This window comes from Erpetoichthys calabaricus, chromosome 1 (assembly GCF_900747795.2).
Source record: "Erpetoichthys calabaricus chromosome 1, fErpCal1.3, whole genome shotgun sequence".
NCBI classification, from domain to species: domain Eukaryota; kingdom Metazoa; phylum Chordata; class Cladistia; order Polypteriformes; family Polypteridae; genus Erpetoichthys; species Erpetoichthys calabaricus.
Genome location: NC_041394.2, coordinates 279,250,821 through 279,276,212, shown reverse-complemented (window position 1 = coordinate 279,276,212; position 25,392 = coordinate 279,250,821). Strand labels below are relative to the sequence as shown.

General features: G+C 37.1%; 2 protein-coding genes across 4 annotated transcripts in view; one reads left to right on the top strand and one right to left on the bottom strand.

The window, feature by feature from the left end:
- Positions 1–25,392, bottom strand: part of itpr2 (inositol 1,4,5-trisphosphate receptor, type 2) — a 1,448,083-nt gene that overhangs the window by 558,335 nt on the left and 864,356 nt on the right. The window lies entirely within an intron of this gene.
- rassf8b (Ras association domain family member 8b) overlaps positions 1–25,392 on the top strand; it is a 214,274-nt gene that overhangs the window by 113,353 nt on the left and 75,529 nt on the right. The window contains exon 1 of one of the 3 annotated variants that reach the window (XM_028815561.2): positions 111–356. The exons of the other annotated variants lie outside the window; for them this stretch is intronic. The gene's annotated coding sequence lies outside the window, so the exon portion shown is untranslated. Of the gene's footprint in view, positions 1–110; positions 357–25,392 lie in introns of those variants that run through there. 3 annotated transcript variants of the gene reach the window in all.

Below are 25,392 nucleotides of genomic sequence, written 5' to 3'. Positions count from 1 at the left end.
GCAGCTAGAGAGAACTTAAAGGGGGCTGGACAGAGGCTTATTAGCTGAGAGGCGGATGTCACTTGAAAAATGAACAGCCCTTGGGCCATTTGTGGTGCAGCACTGCTGAAAGTTGGGCCTGTCTCCTGTGTAGAGAGAAAACTAATGGAAAATAAAGGTGAGGCTGCCATATGTGAGTGGTGGGATTTCCTGCTGCTGTGAGATTGGCTTTTATAAACCAGATAAAACCAAGGGAGTTGTACCTTCCAGTTTGACTGTTAATCAGAAGAATACAGTACAATTGAATATCAAAGACAAGGAGAGGCAAATACAGAGATCTGGCCTTTACTTCATAGGGGACAGGACCTGCCAAATCTGTGAGTGAAAGTTAAATTGTTTTATTTTGATAAGTAATCCAGTTTTTACATGTTGCTTACATTTTCTGCATGGTTGAAAAATAAACCCAGCAAAGTTTTTTTTTAATTGCACTGTATTTTTGTGGTCTTGATGAGGGAGGTATTGGGGAGACATTGATCAAAATGCCTCTTAATGGTTAAGTTTATGCATGGCAGAAGTTTCTAAAAGTTTGTAAGATGCATATTGATGATGATGATTGTGAATTTCTCTATATAAAATAGCAATTGAGTGGTCATATGTATATGAAGGTGGCATCTTCTCCCTGTATAAACATGTTTTTCTTTGAGTGCCCCAGTTTTCTTCTCCCATCCCTTTAAATGTGCAAATTATAAATGACAACTCTAGTGCAATCCCAGTGCTACTGGGATAGGCTTTGGGCTCTATAGAAACACTGAAGCTGATACAGTAAATTGAACATTTAGGTAAACTAGTAAGTTGGAGATCGCCAGAATACCAATCTGAATTCAATATGTATTTTATTATTATATTGTTGTAGTAGTGGTAGTATTTTTAAAGTTTTATATTTGTTTAGTAATAATTTTAAAAAATAATAAAGCATATTTTTGACAGAATGCTCAATTTGCTTGCAGGAACTTAGTTTTCCTATTAGTTAACAGACTGATATAGACATTTTCTGTACAAAAAATTGAAAGTTAAAAAAAAGTACATGAGTTCTCAGCCTCTCTTTTCAGAATACTGGTAGAGTAAAATTTTTAAATAGATTCATAAGTTTATAAATAGACTTGTTTGTGAGTTGTAAATTTAAATTCATTTCCAGTCATGGCTTCATATGCTGTAAAAGTAAAGTGATATAAACTGGGTAATTTACAACAGGGAAGAGGAAAACAAAAACCCCATTGTTTTCAGATCTCAGTGGCTAAAATAAAATTCTGTTGCCCATTGCCCTTCAGAATAGTTCAGAATCTTGCTAATGTTGGCCAACCAGCTACCCTTTTGATCTTGTATGTTGCACAACTGGTATTACATGCAATCTGTCTCCAGCTCCTGTTCTTATACCTTATGGGTATAAAGCGAGAACAGTAGCAAGATGAACTCACCCGATGCTTTTTAACAAACCTCACAATTGCATGCATTTTTTTAATTCATTGTGAAATTTTTGCAACACATATAAGATGTTCTAAAACTTCAAGAAGAGCACAAACTTTTTGCACCAACAAGAAATTCACAGTCCTTGGAGATGAGGCCATCACAGTTCCTTTTAGCACAATGACCTTCCAGACAGAGATTCTACAAGGTGCTTCATAATTCGTAAAACAAAGTCCATATTCAGCACTAAAAAAAAAAAAGACTAATATAATACTGTTGGTTTCAATGTGCAATACATTAATACATTGGTATCTTATATCAGCATGGATTTTCTAGGTACCTTGGTTTGCTGGACAGCCAGAAAATGTAACTGTTTAGTTTATTGGTAATTCTAAATTGACTTGATAGCACTATGTTTGAATGTGCAATGTAATGGATTGCCATCATGTCCAGGAGGAGTTCCTGCTTTGCACCCTGTTCTGATTTATTAAAAAAAAAAGGCTCCAGCACACTGTTTCTATTTTAGATAAAGTATGTTCAACAAATGTCATAATCATAAAAATGGAAATATAATGGCACACTGGAGAGATCTGTAGCCTCATAGTTCCAAGTCTAATTTTTGTGAGAAATTTGCACATTGCCCCAGTTTCCAGTTTCAGCTTGGGTTTTCTCTTTCCACTTCCCAAAGACTAGCCGCTCAGTCAAACTGGGAACTCAGAATTGACTCTTGTATATGGACTACATATGGACACTACCTGATTATGCACTAAATGGATTGAAAAAATGGATGGACAGTCAACAACTTAAACATACAAAATCTCATACTGTAAGCTAATAGCTAAACTGACTATCTGACTTTTCTCTTCTTCGGATCTGAAATGAGTTGGAACTCAGAAGCATTAAGTGGTCCATCAAATGTCATTTATAATGCACAATACATCTTTATTTGACTCTGGCTTAATTTTCTTCTGTAGTATCCTGTCCAGAATAGCTTCCTGTGTAACTTGAGATGTTGGGGTAGGTTCCACTACCCACGATCCAGGCCTGGATTGGCAGATTACAAGATGGATGAACAGTTCTGAGTTGCAATGCCACATGGTAAACATGCAACTTCTGTGGCCATACAAACTTATACTAAATGTTTCCCATTTTAGTAACAGAAATGAAATGGGTAGCATCTTAGGGTGGTGGACAAGCACACACAAATGCCGCAGACTAAATAAAATAGGTGATATTTTAAAATTGATAAAATCTGTTTACATGTGAATAAAAGATCTACAGAAATTCCACATCAAAGGTAAAGCTTTTTCAAGTTTCAACCTGTCACAAGGAGTCATCCCTCACGCAACAAGGTATTAGACACAGCTGATGTTTATGTTTTCCTGAATTGTACAAAATCCCTGCAAAGCGTGTCTTTTAAAAGGTGGTTGTCTTTTCTGTTTTCTTCACTGTAACAGGAGATGTGAGATAGGAAACTCTTGTTTAGCTTTATCTTGTTAATCTTTCATAACATTACTGAATTTATAGCATAACACTGTCACATCCACTTAATTCAAAACAGGGTCAAGGAAAGGGGGGTTTGAATCTTTCTAAGCAACAATGGGTTCAAGTTAGGAACCAGACCTGGAAAAGAGCCAGGCCATCACAGAGCCCACTCGTGCACTCCCAGAGGACCAGTTTGTAGTTGCTGATTAACCTAACTTGATGTCTTTAGGCTTGTGGGAGAAAAAAAACATGCAAAAACAGAACCTGCAAACTCCTCATGAGCAATGATTATGAATTTTAACCCTGGATCTGTAAAGCAGCAGCACTAACCTCACCCCTGTTATGCTATCCAGGAGTGAATTTATGATATTTATAAAATTTCATCTCATGGGTTTTCTCTGGCAAATAAGGAACTTTAGGGCAATGATCCTGGATTTTGAAAATAGTTATGTTACTAGCAAGGCAGCTAGCCTAGCAGTTAAACATCTTTTTCCCTTTGTAAACTGAATGGCACTTTAGTCTTATTTCATTTTTCTTTTTGCTTTTTTGAGATAGAGCCTGAGAAATGTGTACCAACATATAAAATCTGATCTCCTTCCTGCAGATTTCTTTGGGCTGTTGTTTTAAGTCACTGTTTTGATAAAGTGTGGTAGTCATTGTGCGCCTGACAGCGGATTAGAGGCCTGTTTGTTTAGTGGTATTAGATTGCTGGTTGTCAGCAGAACTCCAAGCACGGTTCACACATGGAAATAATATATAGTCACCCCAGGCCGACTGCTGGGATTCGGCTATCCAGTGAGATCATCCGGCACAGTTCAATATCTCAATTCCGGACCACAGATCTGGAGTTTATAAAGAACATTTGTTTTGCTTGCTCTTACTTGTAAAGGTCTTCCAGCAGCACTGCATAAAGACTAGCCATCAGAAAATTCTACATGGAGTTCTCTGCAAGGCTTTAAGCTTACAGCCTTCCAAGTAATCATCTTCTGAGCTGAAAGAACAGAAGGTTTTGGTCTTTGAAAAATGATATGGTTGCAATAGATCTGAGAAGCACTGGGGTATTATTCATGCTTACAGTAAAATTCAGCAGGCAAGATGTTCATATCTTTGGTTTACTAAAAGTAATGCTTTTTTTTTCCTTTTCCTCTGTACTCCCTTTTCCTCCAAGTGGATGTGTGTGTTGGCTCTGCAATCAACTGTCTCCTTGTCTAAGGCTCTTTGCATCCCTTGCTGATAAGATAGGTTCTGGCTCTGTGACCTTGGACTGGATTAAGTATTTTTGAAAACGTGTGTATGTATGAAATTAAAGAATGGCCACATCTGTCTGCAAAGGAAAAAAAGAGGTTGTTATGCTGAAAAGAAAAGAAGGTAAGAGACAACATTTTGGTGTTCCCAAAATGTCTCTTAAATTCTTTTCCTTTTACAGTAGAAATAACGTTTACCTTTTTTTTGTTTGTATATATGTATGTAGTTGTGTTCTTGTTAAATGGCCACCCAATAATTTTAAATACAGCCCCTGATTAATCCAGTTATAGGATTGCTGTGAGCTGGAGTCTAACTTAAACTCTGTAACTGGAGCACAATCCTGGGCAATGTGCCCTATTCACTCATTTGCTAATATTCAGTCACTGGGTTAAAAAGTGCAAAATCACCCTGCCTATTTTTGAAGATGGAAGGAAAACTGGAAAAACACAGATTTTTGGAAGAAGTATTCACACAAAGTGATCAGGCTAGGATTTGTCCCTAGTCTCCAGGAGTTATGAGACAGCAACACTTACCACTCCCATTTGAATACAATGAAGTAAAGAGCACAGCAGTGCTCTGTCAATGAGTGCTGTGAGGCTTTGAAATGGTAAGCAGCCTGGTTTGTTCAAGGTCTTAATCTAGTCAAAAACTTGAGGGTTTATGCAAAAATGATATTTACAGTATATTGGAAGCAAGTCCTTGGGCAAACCCCAAGGAAGCCCTGGAATGTGCTGGAGGGTTTATATCACTTGTTTGGCCTGGAAGGGAATTCTGCAGCAAGAGCTGAAGATTACTGATGAGGACTGAGTAAACTGGTAGGTCCAGCTTAGCTTGTTGCCACCATCGCCTGCATTAGAACAAGAGGTCATTTTAAGTTGGCTTAAAATGACAGTGAGTTCACAGCATGTTTACACATTGACTTATGACATGATTTACAATATGAGAAGTACTACCAATGTACAGTTTAAGACATGAATCTAATTGTACTTGGCATGGTGGCACAATCATTAAGTCTAATGCCACACAGCTCCAGAATCATGGGTTAAATATCAGGCCAGGAACTGTCTTTGTGGAGCTACGCTTTTTTTTTTTTTTTTTTTTTTTTTTTTTTTTTTTTTCCATTCTGCAGGTACTGTGGTTTTCTTCTAACATCTAAAAAAATGTGTAAGCTTGGTTAATTGGTAAATGTAAATTGTCACGGTGTGAGTACAGACGTGTGTATAGAGCATTGTGTGTAGAATACCCCAATTGGGTAGTCATAAGCATTGCTTGATTTAATCATCCTGGTATGAAGTCTGTTTTTAAATTATAGATTAGGACAGTTCAAGGGTGTAGTATGTCTTCAGTAGTAATTAAAATTTGGACAGGGGATCTTAGTGGGACAACTATGCAGTTCTCTATCCAGTAATCAAAATTGTCCAGATGATAAGTCTTGTGTAGTAAGTTGAAATTTAAAGTAAAATATTGATGTTTTTCAAGTAAGAAGTTTTTTCCTTCATGATCATGGTGTATATTTTCCACATGAAATTGAATTCTAAAGTGAAGCAAATTTTATACATTTTAAAAAATAATTAGCTGGCTCTTAAGTTTTATAATGAAGCTTATCGGTGCTGGACACCCATTTTAAAGCAAAGCCTTAACACTAGAATTACTAGAGCCTACAAAAAAACTTGTAGATCCGTCCCACCTTAAATCACTTCTTAAATCCGTTCGCACCTCTCCGCCATCGTCTTCTGTCTTCTAAATGTGTAGATAAAGACCAGCTGCAAGCAGCCGGCTGTTCCATCCCCCCACCGACTTAGAATGTGCACGAACTTCTCCCAGCTCATGCCTTGATTGATTGATTATCTGGGAGTGAAGTGGAGTTTTAGAGTGGAAATAATAGATCGTTATTTGGAATGCACGCATTTCATGTGTGTTCCGTTTCTACAGTAATCTGTGTAAACTCATTTTTAAAATAGAAATGTTTTTCATATTCTAGTAGTAAATGACAAAATGTAGGCATAAACTATATAATGTATGAAGCCTGAAGTTCAAATATCAAAGAAACACTTTCACGAAAGGTTCAAATATAACAGAACAAGTGCGCTTTTATTCAAAAATATAACTGCCGGGGAAAAAAAAGCCACCTTAGTGTGCAACATTGACACTCTTTTACTACGACTGCTGCCATGGTGCAACAGTATCAGTTGCTGACTGGGAATCGAGAGGTCACGAGTTCGATCCTGCTCGACTTCCTTTTGAGAAGTGAACTGCTCTTATTTTTACTATTTTAGAATAAAAAGATACATTTGATTTCAGTCTGTAACAGCCGGTGTAATTTATGATATTTGTAAAGGTTAGCTTTATTTTTGTTTTTTTCTTTTATTTTTTATTCACTTTTCATTCTCTCAGTCGCGTTCAGGATCCTTTCCTACCCCATCTGACACTGCTGTTTTCACATAAAGACACGCTATAGCTTTGCAGTGCATCACAAAACATACGACCTCATGTGTTTTTTTTTTCCCCCTCAATCTTGCCAGTCCCCACATGTTGCTGTATGCTGTTTCTTTTGTACTCCAGGACATGCAGAGGAAAGCATAGTAAAGAGCAGTAACTTCAGCGCTATATGCAATCATCAGACACTCCCCATCTGACACTGCTGTTTTCACATAAAGACGCGCTATAGCTCACCCAAGGAGCGCCCTTCCTACATTTACAACTGTACTTGTTGCAGTGTACACACCTCTCTGTGCTATGGTTCCTATTACACTGAACAAGCACCTGTAATTTGCAGCTCTGTTCATTATCTCAAAATGCCACGCACATTCACAGTAATTTCCAGTTATGTCCACCACTCACACCCATGCCCACAACCATACAGAACTGATTCCTCATCAGAGAATTTCCAGTTCCAGCATAAATTCACACACAATCTGATGCTGTTCATTTTCAAATAATATTGTATTAGTGTGATGATGTTTTCACATATATTGTCTTTCTGTCAGGTGTGTAATAGAAACCACAGCATAGAGAGAAGTGAGTACATAGTAGCAGGTACAAACGTTGTAAATGTAAGAAAGCTGATCCTTGCGTGTGTGTGAACTGTTAACATTTGAATCTGATTATTGCATATAGCGCGGTCTTATTCAGTGCGCGCAAGAACATGCAGGTGGCCAGTTGCTGTGTGCTACAACATGCTGGCGGTGATCAACGCCCATTTAAAAAAAGAGACAAATATATGTGACTTTTTGATGAAATCATTTTTATGACGCGAATAGTACCAATCAGAAAACATCATCAAAGTAATGCAATATTATTTGAAAACGAACAGCGTCAGATCGGGTGTGAATTTATACTGTGGTGCTGTTAGTATCAGATCAGAAGCTGAATAAGCTCCTGTTCTGACTCTAAGTAAAAAGCATGAATTAATCAACAGAAATAACCGCAATCGACATTTTAAACTTTAACGATTTACAGTGCATACCAATTTATAAATTTTATGTCAATTTGAGGTTACAAAGAAAAAAAAAAAACACTTCCTCCCCAGCAAGGAATCAAACTCGGGTCTCTAAGGCACAGCAAGGCTGCTGTGCTCTGATTCTGCAAATCTTAGCGTTACTCCATGGAAGGTGTTATATCGTCCTTGAACCTTTTGTGAAAGTGTTTATTTGATGTTTGGACGTCAGGCTTCACACATTCTATAGTTTATGCCTACATTTTGTAACATTTATTACTACAATATGAAAAAGTTTCTGTTTTAACAATGTGTTTACACAGATTACTGTAGAAACGGAACACACATGAAATGCGTGTGTTCCAAATAACGATCTATTATTTCCACTGTAAAACTCCAGCAGTTCAGTCACTCCCAGATAATCAAATATGGCATGAGGTGGGAAAACTTAGTGAACGTTCTGCAATGGTGGGGGATGGAATAGCCGGCTGCTTGCTGCTCGTCTTAATCGGCACATTTAGAAGACAAAAGAGAGGTGAGGATGGTTTTAAGGTGGGCCGGATCTATGAGTTTTTTCGTAGACTCTGGTAATTCTAGTGTTAAACCTTACCAAATACATTAAAGCTTAGTTATTATATATTGATCTACATCTTAGAATAGCATTCATATTGCAAAACAGTGTATTTGTCATTTTAAGAAGGTAAAAATGTATAAAACCAACCATTGCTGTGAGATTCAGCCATTTTAAGCACTTCACTTTACCATCTTATTCTTTTGTCTTCCTGCAAAGCACCCTTTCATCCCACGGACATGAATTTACCTTAAAGTCATCGCTAAGCACCATTTTTGGCATTATTGAATGTTGTTGCCCAGATGTGAATTTCCATCTCTGTTCTGTAAACAACTAGACAATAAGTGAAAAGGGTACTCTTATGATGACTTACATTGTTTCACTGTATGGAAGCTTATTTCTTTCTGCCTGTTGCCTGTGGGTTGATAATGCATGCATGCATGTGATGTGCTTCAGTGAGAGAATGCATGCACATAGCATACAATCAAGTGACAAGAGCTAAAAGAGACATTATAGGCATCCAAAACATACATCTGCCTAGCCCACTTCTCCAGGGTAGGGTTGCAAGGCAACTGGAATGTATCCTAGCATGCAATGGGTGCAGGGTGGGCGCAGCACTGGGACAGGATGCCAGTGCATCGCAGGGTGACACACACACACACACTCTCTCTCCCTCTCTCGAGCCTTGTTAGCAGTGCCAATTCATATACGTTTAATCAGGTTAAGTTTAGTTAGGTAGAGCATTAGTGTTGAGCTATGTTAAAATATCTATCATTCCTGCCTTCCAGCACTAGATTCCCCATGGAGTGTGCATGTATGCTCTGTGTATTTATGGACTGATTGGTATTGGTTAATGTCAATGATTTTACTCACTCAAAAACATTGTGCTCTGTTCTTTATTACCATATTCTCACCAAGAGTGACTCCTCACGCATTTAAAAAATTAATAATTGGCTTATGGCCCTTCAGTCTGCTCTATCGCGCTTTTTATTTATTTATTTATTTCCCCCATTATCTGAGTTTTTTGGATGCAAGACCCTCAATGAAAATGATGACATAGCTCTTTCAAAAGTTGAAGGCTTTTATATATTAAAAAAAAATCCATGTGTTTTCAATCAGTTCAGATTTATTATGTGTACAATGAAACATATGTGCTGTTTTCGCTATGCTCGCAATCGGCATGCCTGTCGCACCTTAGGCTTTGTAGAATAACACAGAATGTAAAGGGCTGTGGGGAGTGGGGTAGTTTTCGGTGTTAGTTTGTCATAATAGTCCACCCACGACAGCTGCTGTGTACAGACAGACAAGCAAGAAACGTGTCCATATCTTGAGAAAATATTTTATCACAGATTCTTAGTATATTATTTGTACTTTCCTTTAGTTATCACAAAATGCCTCATACACACAGAAGTTGTTTTTTTAAAATAAAACCTTTGTCACTTCAGTGTACATATCTGGTAGGTTGTATGTACCTTTTAACTTCAAGAGAACACTAGGTATTTTTTTAAATTATATAGAAGCTTCACTTTAGCACATACCTTCAGTGGCAAATTAATTTTATACCGTGATTATGAAGAAGTAACTTATGCTTGAAAAATACCAAATTTATCCTTTAAGATTTCATAGCCTGTGAATTCATTGCTTCAGTATCATTGGTAGCTGTTAGATTTAAAAGTTAGTATGTGTTGGCAGTTAAATGAACTAGCACCCTGTCCAGCATGTCTAAAGCCAGGCCTGGTAAGCAGCCTGATTATACTTCTACCTTTGTATTGCACACTAGTTAAGTTTTTTTTTTTTTTTTGGAGGGCAGTGAGCTCCTAAGCTTCACTCTGCTGTTCCAAGCATCTTAAACTATCACCTGCCAATTTTTAATATAATTTCCTACTATAGGTCCTGCATTTCTTGTCCTTAAGTTTGCTTCAGTTTTTAGTGAAACCTCTAGGTTGAAACTCCAAACCTGAATTTTTTTTTTCTTATGCTTAATTTAATTATTTAAAGAATACATCTCACTTCGTAATTACTTTTTAAACTAGATTTTCTTATCTTTTTCATTATAATTAGCAAAATACCTCAAGGTTACTATTTAATTATATCAAAAGCATACCTATTTATTATGTGAATTAAAAATTTAATTACATAAACAAGTGAAAGAATGATACATCTTACACTTTAGCAGAATAGTGAAGGCTATAACAAGAAACATTTATCTGCCTGGTCTACATACTTGGTCCAGGCCAACTGTCAGAAATTTCCCAAAGTTCTGTTTTTAATTTTTTCAATTGAAATCCCAAATGCGCATATGATCTTTTGAGGTTTTACGCATCTCCAGTCCATTTCTGACCCAAGTTAATTCTTAGCCTGAACTTTTGCTAATGGGCCAATGTGACTTCTTAACAAGCATTGTTTTCTGCCCTTTGTCTAATATTGCTGGGATAGTCCCTGAACACCTGCAAATTATACATATACTGGTTGTATAAAAATCTGTGTATCCTTATCTACTGTACAGTATTTGACTTGCAGATGATTTAGATTTCACACCTTTGAATCTCGCTTGTATATTCCTAAGCATTGTATAGCAAAAGCAATACATGCAGAAATGCATGCAGTGAATATGTTGATAGTAATAAAAACATACCAGAGACCTGTGTTTGGATAATCTACTTAAAGAATACAATTTTTATGGCTGATGTTTGTGTTTATAACCATCATATTGCATTTATTTTCTTACTACATTTCGTTGTGCAAGCACGTTGCAATTTCCTCCATCTTCACTGCTCAGGAAACTTTAGATGTTTTTTGGTTTTTATACATAGCTAAGTACAATATATTTTACTTGGTGTAAAGCAACCTCAAGAGTGAAAGTTCTTGATACAGAAAAGCATGAAAAATGTATTCCAAATGAAGACCAAGTGTTTAATCAGAATATTGTGCAAAAGTATTTTATGCTTAAATTTATTTAAATTAACACTCAAGTATGCATACAATTGACAATTAAGCATACATTTCTCATCTTCTGCACTGTAACTGCTGTGCATATGTCCAATATTACAACCTTCATTCCATAGACAGCAGGACATGCTATTTCAGCTAGTTGCGATACGACATTCTAAATTGTCACTCCTGGAAATATTTCGGTAGATGTTTAGAATGCTGAGAAATTAATTTCTAATTATGCTTAGATTACATACTTCACAAATCGGACTTCATATCATACTTACTTTAAGCAAAGATTTTTTTTCCAATGCTGTTTCTGCTTTATTAATGACAAAAGAAACTTTGTAAAAACGTAAGGGCCTTTTAAGCCAGCCATAGCCCATTGGTTGCTATTTGTGTTAATTTTGCCAAATATCACAATATTGAGATTTTAAGATCCCTATAGTACTGTACTATTAACTAGCACACTTCTTGATCACCTATTTCAGGCTTATACTCAAATATAAGCCGACGTACCTAATTTTAACTACAAAAACTAGAAAAACTTATTGACTCGAGTATAAGCCTAGGGTGGGAAATGCAGCAGCTACTGGTAAGTTTCAATAATCAAAATAAATACCAATAAAATTACCATACATTAATTGAGGCATCAGTAGGTTAAATGTTTTTGAGAATTTATTTCAAAGAAAAACAATAAACTAGCTCTGTAAGTGGAGAAGAGGGTCAACAAAAACAGTATGGTCTCTCTCTCTCTCTTGCGTGTGCTGCACAGGGAGAGACTCAACACGTACGGAAATCATCGGTACGCACAAACCGAAAGGGAAACTGGCTTGTTCGTATACCGGGGGACAGCGGGACCTGACTCAAATATAAGCCGAGGGTAACGTGTTTCAGCACATTTTGGGTTTATATTCGAGTATATACGGTACCTACTATATGTAATAAGCTTTCAGCTTCCGTGGTTTAGGGAGTCAGACAGAGAATGGAAAGAAGGCACTGATTTTTGTATTCTCTGTAAAATGCTTTATCCGTTAAGTACCATTAATCACCATCAGAGTTGTTATAGAAAATATAAAGAAACTGACCTCATACTAAGAGTACATTGTGCTCTGTTGATTGACTGTGGTTATATTTGGCTAACTAGTCTGTTTAGATGTGACATTTCAATGTAAGTAATATTTTGATATTAGATATAACTCTTACAAAGACTGACTATAATGATTTGGACTGTTAACAAAAGTAATGTTTATACAGCAGACTAAAAACTAAAGGTTCCTATTACAAAAATGTAGATTATATTTGAGACAGAATTATATTATTCTTGATCTTTGAGTACTTACTTTTTAATACCAGTTCAGTGACAGTACCAGTTTGAATGCCTGTCTATATAAACAATATTAAAGTATATCTCAAAGTAAGAGAGGCTTTGTTTGACAGTCTTTTTATGGTGGATACAATGCAGATTTTTTTAAAGAAAAATTTAATTCCATAGAAACTTCCCTCAAGCAAATGTAAGAACATCATTTGTTTCTTTTGTTCACACTTCCGGATTCCTTCCCACAGCGTCTGTTTAGAGTTGCCGGTTATCATAACATGAACATCTTTAGGAAATGAGAGCAAAGCAGAGTACACAAATGTAAAGAGAGGGAAAATGTACAGTATGCATATTAGACCCTAGAACTTGCAGGGCATGAGGTTGAAGCTGACCCGATAGAACTCAATAACTTTGAAAACATCATTAGTTTATTTAGAATAGCTACTTTGGATAGGTGATTAATATTATAGTGTACCTGTAAAGATAAAAACAAATGTATTAAGCTAAATAAATTCCTTATTGAAAAATTTTATTGAAATTTCACACAGTGCACTGTAACATTGTAGTGAGAGAAAGGGTCACCTGAATGGAATTATAGGAGTAAGACTGAAATGTAGAGCCTCTTGTGCAAAAACCATCTCTCAGTCAGAAGAGAATGGGGTGGAGGTCTACCTTTTTCTCAACTGGTTAAGAAGGATCACATTTTGGAGCTCAAAGGAAATTTGCAGAGACCAGGAAGAGCAAGTGTAGTGAGAGGGTGAAGTGTGGTAAGTAGTGATGACCCGATCAAGTGACAGCTGATTGAGATCAGCAAATTTTCACCCCAAATGACTTGGTTGGTGATCAGTAAATTGGTTCTCATTTTTTTTTTTATAGATCCTGCTTTTCTAAGCTATATAGTAATTTATTTGTAGTACATCTTTACAGAAGATATTACAATAGTTAAGGAATTACATGTGCCATTTTATTGAACATCCTGGAAACAGAGCTGAAAGTCACTTTTAGAAGGAGTAAAGGCAGGAATATTGGCTTTTACATTAAATAAAGTGGAGTAAGAACAAAAAAATGGAATTTGAGGAGTCATGCTGGACATGGAGAGGAACAGCAGAATATAAGAAAAGAGTTGTCTTCAGCAGAAACTAAAAGAGAACAACTTCAGACCTTTTCATTTTATCCTGTAATTAAAACAAATTCCTTGTCTGAATGTGGATGGTGAGTGAACTTGTATTTAGTACAACTGACATTTTTTTTATTATAAAAACACATTTACCCTCACTTCTTAGTAAACAATAGGCTTTTTCACTTAAGAGGCAAATGTGTTGATTTTATGAATACACTTGTTAAGCATGTCGGCCTAATGAATCTTCTTGATAAACATGAACATTTTATTAGAATTGTGGTTTGTAATTATGTCGATTTCTTTTCTTTTATGGCAAGTGTATTATGGATACGTATTTTTGTAGGTTTTATTAGTTTAAAAAAGTATGTTTGAAGGGGATTGTATTTATTTTAGTATTTTTTTTTATGGTTACAGAACAATAAGCCAGCCTACATAATTTAGTTTTGTTAAAGTGGTGTTATGGTTAATTTTTTATTAACTAGCCATGTAGAAAATTTCTGTTCTAAATTAAAGTTTAAAGAAAACAAATTAAAATCAAGCAAATTCTAGTCACATGAAGTAGGTGATCAGCATTGGCTCTAAAAAAATCTTGATTGGAGCATCCGTAGTAGTGAGGGTGAAGCGCAAAGTGCCTACTGCGATAAGTTAGGTGCCCAGTTGTTCACTGGAGAAGGGCAACTTCTTCTTTTGTTCAACTGGCTAAGATGGTTGTACTTCACATTATGAATCCAGTGACCATAATTCATAACTAGCAGCCTGAAGTGATGAGGCACCACGTAAGACAACTTCTTCCTGGCGATGACAAAGGATCAGGAATTAAAAACGTGCCTCCCATATGTACTCAAAGCTCTGTCTTTAAAAATGCAAACGAGACACATTCTCATAGCAATAATTAAATGCCCAAAATGCATCGGGCATAGCCATAGGAGACCCAGTGTCCCTCTCCAACATGTCTGTGCTTGTAATTGATAATTTATGTTCATGATCATTAATGAGTAGGATTCCCCCACTGCTAAAGTTTAAATGGCACAGTCACAATGAAGTAAATATCACCATGAATAACTCGTACCACCCATGGCTGTTGATCCTTTGGATGTTTTGACAACATTGCACTTGTAAATGTAATGATTTGTTGTTAGTCAAAATTTCACTTTTGATTTATTATGTTGCCTGGCACCATCTTCAGTAAAGAACCCATCCTTTGTTTTATGTTTTTATGTAGTTATGATTTGTAAGTCCCTTTTCATAAGTCTGCTCAAAAAATAAACAAAAGTTAAAAGTCTTAAGCACAATAGAGTAAATTACAGGAAATCCTTTGAGCAAGGGAAAACAGAAGAAACAATGTGACTAAATAGTGTCGAGTTCATTCAAATTGGTCACGATAGTTAAAAAGGGAGATGCAGTGTCATTTAACAGAAGCAAAGAGGGAAAAATACAACTGTTCCTGTAACTGAGCTTTTTATACTTTTAGTAAGGGCATTAGTTATGGACTATAGTCTTTTCTCCAGGCTAAAACAAATGAACAGCAAAGGTTATTTAATTTAACTCCTTATTTTTGTTCTATGCAGACTTGTAAATGAAGTAGATGATGATTGCAAAAATCTAGTATGAAGAAAAAGAATGCAATCTGTGTACAAAATATATTTCAGCATATATACAGTATATGATGGAAAGAAGATTTAATCGCACTGATTTTTAAGTCACGCTGCTAAATGTCACTACACGGCTCATGGGCCATGTTTACTGTCTCTGGCTTTAGATTCTTCTGCATGGTCATCATTGTTTCATTGGCTCAGTTGGTCAGAGGGAATGGAGTCGGTGTTTGATTAGCCAAGTTTGGAATATGGAGTAAATTAAAGAACTAGCCAATTAGCAAAATAATAGTGCAGACTGATAAGTACTGCCAAGTAAACAATTATGACTGGCATGTAAAGCTCACAAAACAGAAACGAAGTACTGTTGATTTTGTGAAAAGTGAGTAATAGCATCCTTATTTGTCCAAATTACTAAATAATGTTCAAGTGAGTATGATATTACCATTTCCAAGCAACAGGATAAACTTATAGCAAAGGCTGTACAAAAACACATGCCAGTAGCATGCTGGACAAACTGAATGGTCTCTTCAAATGTGTTAAAACTCCAAATGTACTTGTTCTTTTCCAGTTTCTTCTCCCTCTCACCAGTTTAGGATGGATTGCTAATCTTTTTGTGTCAAAACAAAACTGGAGGTGCTGAACAGTATACAGTGCCCACACATTTGAAAGGAGTGGGTCTCAAGTCACATGAAGGCAGGATGATTATTTTAAGATTATGAAAGTAATGGACATAAATGCAGACTGGAAGCTTTTATTAAAAAAAAACAAAAACCTTGAGCCCAGATTGATTGATTGTGCTCCACCCAACCTGTCATTTTGTACGTGATAAAGTATCCCTTTTTTTTTTTTTTATTAACTGATCCTTTTTTTTGTGCCTCTGGTGTGTATAATTCTAGTCTTGTGGATTTCCAACACTGTCAGGATTACAGCAGTGCTCGAGAAAATTCAAAGTGTAGGATTTACTACAGAAAAGGCTTAAGGCACACAGCTGCAAAAATAAATGTGAAAGTGGGGTGGGGTGGTGTAAGAAAGTCATCACCGTGGAGAACAGTTTGATATAAGCACATTTTCCATAACACTGAAAATTCTTTCTAGATCCTTTAACTGTGGACCAGTATGTGTGTTGAAGAAATATTAACTAGTATACCCACAGAGAGTCTAGCTCACAGCGAAGACAGTAGAATCACACATGGATTAAAAATTCACTATGTTGTCTTTTGTTTTTGACTTGTCCCTTTTTTACTGTACTAGCCTGTCATATGTAAGATTTCGTAATTCTGTATTCAGACTCTATAGTTATAAGGTTTGAGTGGAGGAAGGTAATTATAGATTCCAGTTTTGTTGTATTATTTTGCAGTTGTCTTGTGATATCCTTGTTTTCTGTATGAGAACCTACTTGTTACATGCACAAAAGGCCACTCCATTTATTTGTTTGCTCAAAGAGAAAAGCACATATCCTCCTGAGACCAGAATGAGTTTAATTAGATCAGTGCAGTGGGATGAATAGTAATTTCACAGACCAAAATGGGGTTTTGATATTTGCATCCTGAGGTTAACCACGATGTTATGGAGTCTGTGGTTTTCTTATCCGGCCTTTACACTTTTAACCCTTAGGATGCTCACAGTTTCATTAACAGCTGTCATAATTCATGAACAACAAAACTTGTGATTGTTACTACATTTGCCTTTCCAGATATTCCTTAGTTCCTCCTATCATACTTTCACAATTGTGCCATAAGTGTAGTGTTTTATGATTTAATTCAGGATTCCCTTCATCATCATCATCATCATCATAATAATAATAATAATAATAATTGCCTTACAATGGCTGCCCTATAATTTCCTGCTCTGATCTCTCACTGACCGATTGGCTGTGATTCCTGACTGGGTCTATGAAGAACTTATGTCAAATGAGAATGTCAACACTCTGCATGGAGGTGAGACATCTCCACTGTAACAATATCCTCTGCAGTTTAAGAAATTCAGTCACTGGGTACAGATGTAGCAAGGACAGTCTTGTGACCAAAAAAGCTGATTTCTCTCCCCATTATTCTTGAGGTCTGCTGTTAAGAGCAATGGCAGATTCACTGCAGTGTTAAGCATTCCTTACTGTAATCTTCCCCATCTCTGAATCGGCATCAGTCATAGATATATCACTGTCTCAAGCACATGTTCTTACATTGGCAGCTCATGAGAGCTGCAGTAACTCCAGCCTGCTGCTCTCAGTAGTTTATGAGTATAGAGATAGATTATGAGAGTTGTTCCAATATGATAAGTTTGTGCTTTGGCAGTCCCAATCCATTTGAAAACCAAGCCTGTGAATGCAGTGGTGCACCTATGAAATAATGTTGCGATTCGCTTTTTGAATAATTAAATGTGTGCATCACACAATACATGATACAAAGCCACATTTCATATTGACAGTAGTTTGTATGGCAAAATTTGATACAGTACATACTAGTGTGATAAAATTTAATTGTATGTGTATATAAAAAAAAAAATGAAAATGCTGCACACTACCGGTTTACCTATTTGGAAGATGTTCTATAATAAAAAGAGGTGCTAAGTCCACAGTTGGTCCTGCTGTTGCTTGGCACTCCAAAACAGTCAGAGATTAGATTGAATGGGTTAAGGAAACAGATACAGTAGACGAGATATGATTAATTTTTAAAATAAGTAGCCTTTTTTTATTATTATTTAAAAAAAAAAAAAAAAACCCTAATAGTGCACTTGGTGATATTTTGCTGCTGTTGTAAACATAAACAGTATTTCTTCATCTGTTTTCTCGAACACACGTTTTCCATTACAGAGCCATGGAGAGTTGGCATATGTCCTAACTGACTGGATACCATTAAGGAGATGGCAATGAACAGGATGCCAGACCATCACAGGACACACACACATACACAGTCGCACACATTTTCCCGTTAACATATAATGGGTGTGTTTGTGATGCAAGAAGAAAACCAGCATACCTGTGGGAAAGCTCATATGGACTTAGGAAGAGTACTAAGTAATGTTTAATTTGTGTACTTGCACCCCAGAGATGTGCAGGTAACTTTAGCTAGTGACTGTAATGTGGCCTGGTTTAATTCGATGTATGTTTTGACATGAGCATATGCCCTGAGGTGGGCTATATTGAGTCCTGCCATATGCCCACTACCACCACCAGTATTCTGAATGGTACTGTACAGGCTTGGAAAGTGGATAGAGGTATAAAAGAGAAGTTGGAAAGATGTGTGTCTTATCTTGGGGGTAAACCTGCTGAGCTTGGAATTGATTTCAGTTCCTTTATTGACACACAGTTCATCTTACCTGGTACACTTTCGGCCTGACCCATTGAAATTAGGTAGGAGGTCTTGATTTATTTATTTATTTTTTTTAATATTTACATAACTCTTTACAGCAAAACTCTTGGTTTCTGATGCAATACTGTGTCAGCAAATTTTTGAAAAATCTACAAGCAACAAAAGTCCTGTCATATTCCAACCTGCTTAATCTAGGCCACGGTCGTGATCCTGGAACCTATCCTAGCTATCAAGGCCATCACACTCACACACAATACACACTAGGGCCAATTTACTGTTGCCAGTTCATTTAACCTTCATGTCTTTGCATGTTCTTCCTATGTCTGCCCGAGTTTCCTCCAGATGCTCTGGTTTCCTTCTACTGTCCAAGCTCAGTGCAGCGTAACTACTGCACCACCATGCCACTAAAGCAACAAAGTTGGCTCTAGCACTGCAGTGTCTGTGGAGTTTCCAGCATCTTTTTGTATGTGCATGCTTTTCTCCACGTACATCCTAAAGATGAGACCCTTAGATTAAGTGGCAGCTCTAAATTGCCCCTGTGTCAAATCAGTGAGTTGGGGGGGGTGTTCCCTGGGATGGGCTGGTATGCTTTGTTCTTGCCTTGCACCTGATGTTGCTGGTGTGGGCACTAGAGTTATACTGTGCAACTGTTTTTCATGCAAACTCTTCACAGAAACCACCATTAACACAAAGTAACTCGAAAACGCACCATTCCAGCACTGGGCAAGTTGCTCCACTGGAAAATAAATGAACTGGCTCGTGTCACTCCCTCTGCTCACATGCTTGACAGTGGAATTTTAGACAACATTGTTAAGGCATTTAGACTACTAGCTGTTTTGTCTCGGAGTATCTTGATCAGACATCACTACTACTTATCTGCCCAACAACAGAAGACTGCAATCCTAGATCAGTGTGAGAAAAAAGTGCCTTTATTATTTTAATTCCTCACTCATTTTTGTTTCTTTTTCCCATTCTAGTCTGCTAAATGTAAGGGGTCAACAAATATGTTTGAGTGAAGGTCATTCCCAAGGTTAATCTCAGCTTGCTAGTGCAATGAAGTGCAGTCTTCTTTCAGATTTTGAAGAAACAATCTGTGTGACCATGGTGATCGCAGATGACTACCTTGGTAGTTTGCCTGATATGTTGATTAAAAAAAAAATGCTGTAGCACAGTAGCAGGAAATCATGGAGTTTTAAAGGAGGATCCCGGTACTCGTATTTGTGGTTGAGGGCCACATTGATGACCCCTGTTGAAATAAAGAAATTTAAAAATTTGTTGCTTAGTGTCTAAATTTTTGCTCATTGTCTTGCAATATTGTGTTTATATTTAAAGTAATACCTGGAAGTACATGCAGTTTTAACATGTGTCCCAAATAATTTCAGTTCATGTCATCCTCCATCATTTCTACGTGGTCTAGTGGCTGAGTAACTGTTCCAGCAATGTCCAGGTTGAGGCTCACTGAATAAGTGACTTCACCTGCCTGTACTTTAAATGTATCTGGTAACAAATGTGATACTTTGGAGGAGTAACACAATTTGGGATGGAGCTTGTTTAAAACAAAGTGTGTTTACTTGCTTTTCACAGGACTAGAGTGAATATATGTTCACTGGCACCAGGAAATGGGTGCACAATTGTTTTTTTTTTTTTTTTTGTTTTTTTTTTGGTGCCATTTTGATTTAAGGAACTTTTGAAAACATTCAAAACTTTAGAGAGCCTGTGTTTATTACTGTTTATATACACAGGGCCATGGCCAAGAGGAAAGTGGGACAGCAAGAAAGTGTTTAGAGACAATCTGAGAACCTTTTTTGTTGTTGTTGTTGCTCCATGTTTCTAAATACAAGCTATGTATTGAATACAAAACATCTGAAAAGCCTTGATGCTGTGCAGCGGAATATTCTTTCCGCTTCTGTCACACTTTTTTTTTCTTTTGCTTTTTTATCAGAGCCTGGACTTATTGCCTCTTAGGTCATTCAATGTCTGATCCTGCAGTGGCATCTGTCACACTCAAAGCAGCCAAGGTTTCATCCCTTTAGGGTTTGTTAAACGTCTTCCTGTAGGCATTGTGCAGTGACAGCATTGTCCATGTTGTGACTTCTCCCTATCAGGCCAAATTAACACCTTATCAGTTCTCCTTGAATCCTGCGGACTACACTGTTTATACTAAGCTCTAGCAAAGAGGATACTGAAACAAAAAGTTTTGAAGGATTTAAAATCTGGGTAGTTGATAGTTTGCAAAATCTGTTGGTACAGTAACTGCATTTTCTTGGAACATAATGACGTACATATTCTGGCTGTAATACCCTATGCCCTCAGAGTAGGGCAAGCCATGACCAAATTGGTACAGAATAATAATAAAAACAGATTTTTATTCAGTTCTAATCTTCATCTTTCTATAACCTATCCTTTGTTATGATTTGTATTTTTCTTTGTCTTTCCTGAGGCATTTTCTGGATGTTTGTCCATGCAGTTTGAGTTTTTTTAAGCATTAGTTTGCTTCCAGAAGTTTCTATTAAAAAGATTAATGATTTTTCCATTAAATCCGCTATTCTGTTTTGTTTGGTTATGGGCAATCATTTTAGAATGAACCTTTGGTTTAGTTCAACTCACTGTGTAACTGTCTAAGTTACTGAACATACCTATTTGTTTACATGTATATAAAGAATTGTATCCTAAAATCATAAGTCACCTTGGAAAAAGGCATCCACCAAGTAAACATTAATATTGATAATAAGATCATGGGAAATGTGTAAGCTTGGTAAGCCACACAAAGATTTTGTAGTTTTACCTTAAATTGCACTTTCAGTCTCACTTTCCAAATGTATGTTTGATTAAACACTTGATTTATAGACATTGTGAATGGTTTGGCTTTTTCTGAAACATGCCAGCTGCTCTGGCAAAACTGATGCAACCTCCTCTTGTATACAGACAAAGATATCTTGAAATTCATTCACTTATGTTATTAAACTTCGACTGGTTACAGGTTAAACATTCAAAAGGTATTTTGTTTTAGAGTGTAATATCCTAAACTGTTACATGTGGAAATTATATATTCTTGTGGTGCTAAAGTAATTATTTACTTGTCATACTTTAACTTAAAGAAAAAAAGATATTCATATAAAACAATTTAATGCCTAGAGATTGTCAGATGTAATGGATGGCACAAATGAGTGGGCATCAAGGTTGTGATGTGGCAAGGTTCTTTACCTGGACGGGAGGCTATGAGACAGGGCAAAGATCATCCTTCCTCAGACGGAAGATACCAGGGCAGCAATGGGCATACTGGCATCCCAGCAGGGTTCGACCAAACAGCAGTGCCCAGCCAGGCGGCCAGTGTAGTGGAAATGTCCGTGGGAGATAACCTGGCAGAAGTACATGCTCCCCCAGTGCCCTAGGTGGTAGCCTCCTTGGGAGATGCTACCTGTATGGACACCCACAAGATACCCTGAGCATTGTAGTCCCATAGGGCAGCCTTCTCAAGTTCTGGGGATGCCACTGGTGGATGACTGCAGGCATTCATCAACCCAACTTTGAGACTTTCGATTGACCAAAACTGCTCTCATTGGGCTATGCCTTAGCACTGGAAGTACTCCTGGGTTCAACATAAAAGAAGCCACTTGACCTCTTCCAGGCAAGTTGCAGTCAGGTGGAAGAAGGGTAAAGTTTGCTTGGAGAAGTGGAAGGAAGAGAGGAAAAGAAGAAACACTATATGGTATTATGTTCATTAAAGAAGCCTGTTTGTAAGGTATTTGTCCAAATAAACCTCACAGACGCAAGTCCCGGTACAATAGAATGGTTGTGTCTGGGATTTGGGGTGCTGCAATGGTAAAGTGGTCACACAGTATACAGAGTCTTATTTTGAATGGTCTTCAGGTAGTCAATCAGGATGGAGTGAAGGGCAAAATTTGTTATGAGATCTGGGTAAATTTTATTACCAAGTTTAGTTAAAAATGCATTGCAGCATGAGTATACATCCATTTTTTTTTTTTGTGTCTAAGCAGGGTCAAGGGGAGGCTAGAGCCTATCCTAGAAAGCACTGGACTCCAAATAGGAAGAATCAGTGGGCAGGGCATCTGCCAATGCTAGGGTGAACACTCACAAAAGCACACAATAATAGGGGTCAGTTTGGCAATGCTAGTTAACCTAATATAACTGTCCTACTTCATTTATTTACAAACCTGAATTGATTTGGGATTCATGAACATAAGGTACCAACCACTGCATGATGAGTTACATATACACTTCACTAAGCATAGATACCCAGCCTCTGACCTAAAAGAGTGCAAGGCCTGTTAGAAGTGCCAGATGTGACAATAGCTCATGGCCAATAGAAAAAGAGAGATAATGGAAAGGAATAATTCTGTCTCTCTAGTAGAGGAGGCATTTTGGGGTGCTGCTTTAGAAACTTTCCCCTTTAAAGAGAAATTAAAGGGATGCCAGGAATTGTTAAAGAGAAGATCTAGCCTGGTGCCCCTAGAAAAAATTGGCTGTGGCTTTAAACCATCATCTGAGTCGAAGAGAGAATGGGATACAGTGGTTCAAGACTTGTTTCAACATTCTGAGATACGCCACGGGGTTTTGGGTTCTCTTCTGTTTAGCTGTACTTTGAGCTGTGTGTTTGGTCATTTACTTTCTCAAGTGTATTTTTCTTAATAAAAGGTCACATTTGTATACGTTTTGTTTATAAACATGAAAAAGGGTAAGGTAAGGTTGTACCTCCCAACTATGGTTTCTTCATACATTTGTAGCAAGCATAGGAGTCCTACATTTCAAGGGCAAGTGTCCTGGCCATGTTGTAAGGTTCAGAACTCAATCTTCATTCGTGTTTTAAATTTACATAGTGGCAGCTCTAGAACTGTGAAAGGAGTGACAAGGACCATGGATTATTTTTCTATACCAACTTGAAGGGAGTATCCATAAACGTGTTTTAATATTATTCATAGTTTCATGCATTGTAACTGCCACTGAGCTGCCTGTCAGTTGCATTCCTCACATTGGTCTGTTTTCAGAAGAGTACTGTTGCTGTAATTTCTTACTTTACAGACTGCTACATAATGTGCTTAGCTACATGAATTCAGGGGATTTATTTTAAAGGAATCTGAAGAAATGTAGTCCTAACACACCCTTAGGCCTGCCACAGTTTCTCGAAGCTCCCTGTTGCTGAAAGCATTCTTTCATTGTGGACATTCTATTTCAAGTGTACAGAACAGTCATCTGGGAACTGAGATTCACATTTTTGTCTTGAGATGCCTGCACTGGCCACTGATAACTTTGCGGATTGTCATACTGGTGCCAGTAACTACCACTGCAAAATTTATATCATGAGCTCAGATTGTTTCATACTGTAATTTAAATTTTTTATATAGTAGCCTGAACATCAGGTGTGTTGTCTACATATTGCTTTATACAATATTTAGCAGTGGTTTGTGATATTTGCCATGGAAAACAAGAAAGGAAAAGGCAGCCAGTCTGTTGGGCTAATTCATTGGAACTGTAGCATTCAGCAAGTTTGAGGCTAATGAGACCTTATGATTGGGCTTGGAATTTAGCACTGACTGTCTAATTGGGGTGGTTCTCCAAACTAGGGCATCTGTGGATGGAAGCAGACAGGGTTCAATTTGTTTCTATGTCACCATCTGAATGTTTGCATAGTTTAATTGAAAGGGGCAACAAAGACAATGCATTGATGAGTTTACAACTAAGTTGATTTACTGTTAAGTGTAGTATGTGAACATTTAGGACTGATTGGTATAATCAAGATGTGTGACACTAAAGTGGATCAAGACATCTTAATAATGGATGGATTGTAGGATTAATATAATATTCTTACATCAACTTAATCCCATTTAGAGTTGCAGAGAGGCTATCCTGGAAACAGGAGGAACAGGAAACACAGGGCCCGCTTATACACTTTAATAGGGTGAATTTCAAAGTCACAGTTAATCTAACCTGCACACATTTTGGAATATAAGGGAAAACTGGAGTATCTGGAAGAAAACTCCCAAAGATGTTGAGGGTAATCCGCAGACGCCACTTGAAAAACAACTGGACATGGCATTCAAGCCCTGGATGCTACATCTGTGAGGTGGCAGCAGTGGCAGTACAAAGCATTATGTTACCATACCACCAAGTAGTTGGAATGACCTGGCATGTTATTACAAATACATTACTGTCTCTGTGAGTACTTTGAAACAAGTGTAAAAATAATAATAATCTTTTTATTTCTGCAAAGTACATACTCATTTTTGGACTGAATTTCAATCTTCATTGTGAACATAGTAAAGACGAAATCAGAATAATACAAAAACAAAATGAAGCGTGTTTCCCAAATGTATTATAAAGAACATCATAAACTTGATCTTAAAGTCAATCTTTAATTTACAAGAGTTTCACAAAACTCATCACATCTAAAGTAGATTGTTAAATTGTTTCATGATCTCTGTGCTCCCCAGCCCACTCATTAATCAGCAAATACCACAACACAAGGTCTTTTAGTGTGTTTTTCTGTCAAGGTGTGCGTCTGTCATTTGTTTGCAGTCATATTAGAAATGTTTGATTTTGTGCTGTTTCTACTCTTTTTAGTTTGATTTATTAAATTATAATGTTGCATTTTACTTTATATAAGTTTTTACAAGTTTTTCATCCCTCTGAAGGAGAAAAAGTGACACCATATATTGAGATTGCCAATCAGTTGTTTTTCAATTGACTTATGATGCTTTTTATTTGTATTAGACTCCTCCAGTGAGGCTAACAAAGTAGTAATTTTGTTTTGGGTGGGGAATCAGGCGTTTGTTTTACCATTTTAATAGACACACATAATTTGCATTTCCAACTACAGAGGGATCACACTCCTCTGCCTCCCTGGAAAAGTCTATTCGGGGGCTCTGGAGAGGAGGGTCCGTCGGATAGTCGAACCTCGGATTCAGGAGAAACGGTGTGGTTT